The sequence below is a fragment of the Capsicum annuum genome, chromosome 7 (assembly GCF_002878395.1).
Source record: "Capsicum annuum cultivar UCD-10X-F1 chromosome 7, UCD10Xv1.1, whole genome shotgun sequence".
NCBI lineage: Eukaryota > Viridiplantae > Streptophyta > Magnoliopsida > Solanales > Solanaceae > Capsicum > Capsicum annuum.
This window is the reverse complement of record NC_061117.1, coordinates 31,856,927-31,864,868: the sequence shown is the minus strand read 5'-3', so window position 1 is coordinate 31,864,868 and position 7,942 is coordinate 31,856,927. Positions and strand designations below refer to the sequence as shown.

Here is a 7,942-nt window from a genome sequence, read left to right as displayed (position 1 = left end):
CTCTCCGTTCTTTCTCCCCTTCCAGCCCCCACCATTCTTTCTCCTTTCTCAACTCCACCCCTACCCCACCCTTCCAGCCCCCATTACCCATCCTCTTCTTTCTTATTCAAACACAAAAATACTTTCATCAAGTTAAAATTAATTTTTTCAAATTGTCTTATTAACAAAAAAAAATTCAAAAGTAAAAATCAAAAGAAATCTCATTGATGATAAGTGATTCAAAAACAAAATAATCAATTTAATTTAATTTTTATTTAAATTTTGAGGGAGTTGGATTGAAGGTTGAGATGGTGTTCAATGGAGAAAATTATGTAATAGTGTTTTCATGTTTTTTTTCTTGGGTGTATTAATGGAAGAAAGTGAAAAAAATTAAAAAAAAAAAGTATTGTTATTGGGTGGTGGTGTTAATGGAGGAAATTGAAAAAAATTAAAAGAAAATGTTGTTCTTGGGTGCTATTGTTAATGGAGGAAAGTGAAAAAAATTTGAGGTTGTTAATGGAGGTTTGGGTGTTGTTGATGATGATTTGAAGAAGAAAGAATAAAAACGTGTCCATTTTTTATTTTTTGTTGACTTTTTTTTAAAATTTTTTTATTATATTGAAATTAATTTTTTTAATAATTAAACGCACCCCATTTTTTTTTTTTTAAAATTTCACGTCAGCTTTAGGGATCAAACAAATACACTATAAAGATGTTAAGGGGGTAAATAAACGAAAATTAAGTTTAAGTGCTAAAGTAAGTTCAGAGGACAATTTCAGAGAGGAAAAAATGTCTTTTCTCTACATTAAATACCTTTGTACATGTATCCATCTGTTAATACTTTTGAGAAGAAATTCGTCTATTTCAAGTCTAATAAATTGTATATTAACAAAATAAGAACTTATCAAAAGTGATTGTTCCATTCAGAGATTCAAGTAGCTGAGGGCAAAGTTTGCCGCTGGAGGAACCAAATACTCTTCAATAGCTTTTGCTTGTTCAGCGGGGATTGTTTCAAAAAATGCAAACAAGAGTATTCCAAAGCAACCAAGGGTCAGTGCATTAGAAAAGGCTTTAATCGTTCTTGCTACTGCTGGCGCAACTGCAAATAAACTTCACAGACTATCAGAAATTAATGGTGTGTTATCTTGTATGTCAAAATAAAGACACTTTTGTGTTATCTTGTAGAGATTCTGACGAAATAATATTATATTATACGAGTATTTGTTTTATGATTTTATACTTTTTCTTCTGGGGATCAGTATGGTTTTTTCTGTCAAGTGAAGTAATTGAATTAATTTAAATATGATATCATTAATCAGATGATATTGTGATATATTCTGATTGAGTTGACCGGAGTTTACTCCCTCCATTAATTTTTACTCGTTTCGTATTGACTTGGTACACAGAGCGAAATATATTAAATGTTAATTTTATTATATCACTCTTCGAATAAAATTAATTTCATACTTCAAAAATATATTAAAAAAGACTATAGTTAATAAATCTGCAAATTTGGAACTAAGTTAGAATCTACCATCAATGTTTCATCCTGTACTGCGGCCAAACTATTGGTTTCAATTCATTTAATTTAATTTATGGAAAAAGTTTCTAAATTAGCAAACTTATGCAATGACAATGTATAGCATATTTACATTTCACTGTATATTCACGATCCGTTACTCAAGTCATTGTGACGCCAATTTTGTCCCATATTAGGTAAACCAACGCTCACTCCAAATAGGTATCAAGTTAAAAGACGGAAGTAATAATAGCCAAAGGAAATATTGAAGTATTTTTTTTATATAATACCAATAGATGTGAGAAAATAACAAAATACACCTAAGAACTAATGTTATTAGTACAAGAACATCTAAATAAAGAGTATATAATGATAAGCAGAGGCGGAGCTAAGATTTCAGATAAGGGGGTTCAATATTCAAAGAAAACTAAGTCGAAGGGAGTTCAACACCTACTATAACCACATAAAAAATAATTTTAATCATGTATAAATAATATATTTTTCTATCGAATGGGGTTTGGACGAACCCCTAAAGAGGGCTGGCTCCGCCTCTGTCTGCTGAAATACTATCTCAAACAAAGAAATATAATGGATAAAAAGGGAAATTGGTTAATCCCCAAATTCTAGGAGCTCACCATGTACCTAGAAATAGCTAAACTCACAGGATCAGACGTCTCGGGGGCAACTCCTGTTAAAATCTGCATTATAAGGATAATGGATTATGTAGTTCACTATAAGCATGATAATTTTGTGTCAGGTTTATGGATATTTTAAAATAATTTATAGAGTTCATGCATATAAGTTATATTTTTTTTTATTTTTTTTTTAAAAAGAGTGAAATAAGTGTTAAAAAATTATGGCTAAAAAATTTTGGAACTCCAATTAAAACTTCACACAAATTTAATTTCCCTAAAATGTTTGGTATATATGACAAAACATTATAATTACCGTTGTAAAAGGAAATAATTTTGAACACCAGTACCGTAAGAATTCAACTAGAATTTAATATTTTCATATGTTCATGAATGATAATTATGTCAAAATTATACCAAATCATAATTGGTAATATTTCATTGCGTAAAAAATCCTGTACGCGGTCTTTGAATTTTTTTTTTTAACTTAAATTACGGCTATGTCAAGTAATAAAAGTTATTGAGTTAGTCATTTACCTTTTCAATGGTAATGATCCTTTTCATTATTACAGTATAGCTTAGCGTACAAAAATTGGATTAAGATTCTCCCTGAATGAAGTATTGAAAATATTAGGTTAGACTAATCTTGGATGAGTTCTAGGTGTGGTGTGATTTAGGTAAATCCGATAATGAATAGGTTGATGCTTACATAATTTAAGATCACAAAGTGTTGCGAAGAGGTTAAGGAGTTCATAGAAACATTCGAAACAAGATTTGAATTAGTAGAACTTTGGATATAATTTTTTGACGTAAAAAGGTTACTTCGTGAGTTTGAAATTTGAGAGTGCGTTGTAAGATTGAAAAAACTAAAAAATTTCTAAAGTTACTGTTTCGCCTACAAAGCTATAGTGGGCTGTAGGATGCTACCATGGCCCCCCGAAACAGAAATTGTCTCACTATAACAGAAGTCAAGATGGGTCAGCTTCGTATAGCAGGCAGATCCCGCTATAATGATACCACTACAACGGAAATTGGGTTGCTATAACGGTCTAACCGCAATAAATAGATGTTTTTTGAACTTAAATGTTATTGTTTAATTTAAAAAAAAAAAACGTTCAGAGGTCATTGAGAGGCATTTGTGTGCGATTCTCTTCATTTTTTCTTGAATTTCCCCATTGAGGTATATCATTCCACTAATCTAACTTATATTCCCAATCACATAGAATCTTCTTAAGTTAATTGTGGTGGGGATGCAGGGTTTAACCCTAGACTTGAGAAATTAACATGATAACTTGAGGAGGGATTAAAATTGTTTGTTAATGGGGTAGAAATGTTAAATTAAGTATTCTAAATTAGACTTTGACCTCTTAATCATAATGTATAGAGATTTTGGATGGATGAAGAGTAGAAAAGTCCTGAAAAAGTGGAATTATACATGAACTTGACCTTAGGGTTATAAATTCAGGCTAAATACCTAAAATTATTAAAACATTTATTAAATTATGTTCTATGTGTTGTTTCTAGACCTAAATCAAGCCAAGGCTACGAGAAAGTACAAGGTTTAATCACTTATAGCATTGAAAGATTTATATTGAGGTAAGTGATGGTTGAATGGGAGTTGAACTCAAGTTAATTGTATTTATTTATGTTAATTGACTTTTTGTTTTCTTGTTGCAATACTGCTAATGAATATTGAACTTGTTAAGTATAATTTTAAGTTAGCTTTTGATAATCTATAATGGGATTGGTAAACAGGATCTTGTTTGATGCACAAGGCAATTGATTCACTTTTTATGTGTTTATACTTGTTTATGGTACTGATTATTGTTGTGAGATGAATTGGTAAAGGATGATTACGATTGAATTGGTGAATTTCAATGAAGATAAAAGTGGAGGCATTGAAATAAGAGAGATATACACCTGGTTTCTAGATAAAGGTGACAGACACTAGTTGTCTGAATTATTTGGTACATGGACTGAGCTCATCATCTGTAGGTCAAGATTAGTGAACATATATAAGACCCATAGTGTATATATACACAGTAATTTTGAGAGTTTGACATTTCCTTCAGTGAATTGGGTTACGTTTTTGTTTATTATAGTTGGATTCATATGTGGTCTAGATTGTTGATATTCTACTTGAAATGAGTACATATTTTTGTTGTACAATAATTAGGTATTGTTTAAGAAAGTGATGAATTAAGATATGTTATGAGATTATTGTTGTTGAACTGAATTGACCATAATTTGCTTAAAGGTGTTTCATTACTTATGTGACTTGATTGACATTGTGGTGGACGGATTGATTGAATGCATAATTGTTAGATGACATATTTGCTGCTTGTTTACAAGTTGTTAGTTAAGTGCTTACATTGATTAGGTTGAGTTGGTCTATGACCCTATCAGTGCATAGTGATTTTGTATTGATACTACCGTGGGCTTTTTTTTTTATTAAGTGTAGAGCATATTCCAGTGGCTATGACAAGACCTCATCTATAGATTGTGACACAACTTCTAATTTAAGGGTAAGTATGATATTTCGAGCAACCATGGATCTCTCCTGTTTTTGATCTTGTCCATTTGTTTCAGGAACAATAAACTTTTTGTTTTATTATAGTTTTTCGAGGTTGTATGGATGAATTATTTTAGTTCGATGTTCTGGCATAATGACCTTCAGTTTTGGGGGGATATTTAGATTGATGATTTGTTTTCGCATTTGATTTAAATTTTTTTCAGAGATATTATTTGCTTAAATAGAAATTATTTTTGCTATTATTAAAATGGTTAAGTGTTGGTGTTGTTTATTCAGATTAGATAGTTATCCAATTAGAGGGTTAGTGTAGGTACCATTCATAGTGGGTTTGAATCATGACAAAGTTGGTATCAGAGCCTTAGGCTTATTGATCTCATCATACTAGAACGAGTCTAGAAGAGTTTTGCGGAACAGTATGGAAACATCTATACTTTTTCTTCAAGAGGCCACAGGACTTTAGGAAAACTTCAATGGCTTATTTTTTCATGTTATGACATGATTCCAAATTTTATTTGGTGATCCAAATTTGTATCTAACCTATTCATTCTATTATTTTTACAGATAGTGAATACGAGAGCAAATAGAGATAGAGTAGAGGTTCCCCCACTAACTGCTCCAGTCGTGGAACCTATAGTTAGAGGCAGTAGATAAACGAAGAATAGAGGAAGGGGAAGAGGTCGGGCATCACCACCAAGGGTGGATCCCAAGCTGCAACTAATCTACCTAGGCATAGATTTGAGTTACCTCTCCCCAAGAGGATCAACATGATCAAGTATGAATAAGGAGATTCCAGATTAGAGAAGGTTTGATGTGTCATGTAAACAAGAAACTTTCATTGCTTAAAATCGAGAATTTATGTAGATACTTAGGCTATTTTAGTAGGAATGATGCACTTTTGTGTTTGTTTCAGGTAAAACAGGTTTACAATAGTGTTGGAATAAAAATAGAAGAAAAAGACCTGAAAATACCGTCTTATCAAGGTACGAGTCACCTCACAAGTCGTAAATATAGTATATGATTCATATGATGACTCTTAAGCAACACAGAACCCAAGACCCAAACAAAAGACTAAGTGGAGAAAAGACACGACTCAGCTATGCAATTCATATATTGAGGATACGGTAACAAAAATTGTGAGCATAATAGTGTCCAAAGCTACAACCAGGAGTTAAAGTGCTAGAAGGATACGAGTTGAATGTCTAAGTATGACTTGTATTGTCAAATTGTACACAAACTAGTGTTCAAAGCTTGGAAATACAAAAGTCCTAGGTGGATAAAACTGAAGGACATGATTCGTACACTTAGGTGTGACTCGTAAGAAGAAGTTGTAAGCTGAACAGGAAGTTGAAGCCTTGGGAGATAAGACACTGGAATGGATACAAGAAGGCAGGGTACGACTCGTATGATGCTGATACGAGTGGAGACCAAGTCGTACTGACTTCTGACATAACTTAACCTTTCCCATTTTTATTAGGATTCTTATGTTATTTTGAGATACTATCAATACCCAAGGGTTTATCTTTTATTAGGTTACACACTTTTACATATTATTACAATACTTTACCATCCTTCTACAATTGCTCTTGAGATTTTGGGTTTTCATTCTATTACAAACTTTGGAGTTTATTCATATTCTTCTTGTGCAATTTATTTTATGTGTTCTTCATTGATAATCATGATTTTATGCACAAACACGAGAGACTAATCTCCTTAACTAGGATTGTGGGAACCCTGGCGGATTAGCTACATAGAGGAAGTGTGATACTCAGTTGTTCTGGGGTTTATGCATGTATCTTAATCTTCTTCACAATAATTAATCTCAAGTAGTTGTAGTAGCTTGAGATAGCCTGTATTTGCATCCATCCTCACAAGGAAGTTTGCGATTGGGAAAAGAAGTTAAGACAGTGACGTGGGATCCTTCTGCCTCCATTTTTTAGTTCCCGCATCTCATCTAATCACTTAATCCCAAAAGGTGATAGTGAATTGAGGTTGTAGTAAGAAGCAACAAGGTGATGCCTTGAGACTTAATCGGTAAAGGGTGATATTTATCTTTGCACCTACAAGGTGGTTGATAATACTTATCTTGTAGACTTTGCATGCAGAGCAATAGAATAGTTAGGTTGATCATGAGAAATTTATGGAGTTGAGAAGGGGGACATAAGACAAGTGTTTGTCTCATATTGTCTACAACTCAAAAACACTCAAGATTTGGTGACTACTTACAATTGACTCTAAAATCCCCCCATTTAATTTCCTGTACTGCTTGTGGATTATATCAAAGTCACGCAACTGTTCACATTTTCCCTGTGGGATCAACCTCATCCTAGTTGGGTTATTACATTTGCAATCGACTGCATTATACTTCTAAGTGGAGTGTATTTTGGGCTACATCAAATTTTGGTGCTGTTGCCGGGGAAGATGGTTTGAGTAGTGAATTGAATTGGTGAAGTTAGTGGATTTTTAATTTTTTCTTTTTCTTTGGAATACAATAGTGTATGCCAAGTACTAGGAGTAGAGGCAATCCCTTACTCCCTTTTGATCCAGAACCAGAGAGAATCCTTCAAATACAGAGAAGGATGTCAGGACAAATTCATGAAAGAGTTCAAGATCCCTACCTATGGATCCGAACACAACACTCTCTCCTGTTCCATTAGATCTACATAATATTGTAGACTTACAGACATAACAACCGTTGGAGTGAGAATGTAGATAAGCTGAAGAGGCCAAACTTGCTGAAGAGGTGGAGTTAGCTTAACAAGGTGGACTAGTTAGGCCTAGACAGGTTGTTGATTGTTGAATTCAGAGAGATAAAGCTCCATTTATTCCAGCATATCAATAATTAGACCCGATGAGGAGGAGGATGAAGATCTGGGCTATGTTGAGCCTATTGAGTCTGGAGGCATTGTTCATCCCACCTTGGGCCCTAATGTGTATTTTGATATCACTAGTGTCATGATCCAATTATTAAATATGAAGGATGTTTTTTGGGTGCAGCAAAAAATTATGCAAACATGCACCTTGAAAATTTTCTTGGGATCTACAAATCTTATACTATTCCAGGGGTTTACCAGGAATAATTGAGATTGAGGTTGTTCCCATTTTATTTAACAGGAGAAGCATCACTAGGGTTAGGGGAACTTCCAAAAGGATCTATCACTACTTGGCACGAATTGAAGAAATAGTTTCTAAGCAGATTCTTCCTTCTTACACGGATGCTACAGTTGAAGGATGAGATTTATAATTTAAGACAGATGCCTGCAAAATCTATATATGAGGTGT

General features: G+C 33.1%; 1 long non-coding RNA gene across 1 annotated transcript in view; it reads left to right on the top strand.

The window, feature by feature from the left end:
- The window catches only part of LOC124885558, a 6,403-nt gene extending 5,187 nt beyond the window's left edge, over positions 1-1,216 (top strand). The window contains exon 2 of the long non-coding RNA XR_007042677.1: positions 907-1,216. This is a non-coding gene — a long non-coding RNA (uncharacterized LOC124885558). The remainder of the gene's footprint in view (positions 1-906) is intronic.
- Positions 1,217-7,942: the final 6,726 nt, after the last annotated feature.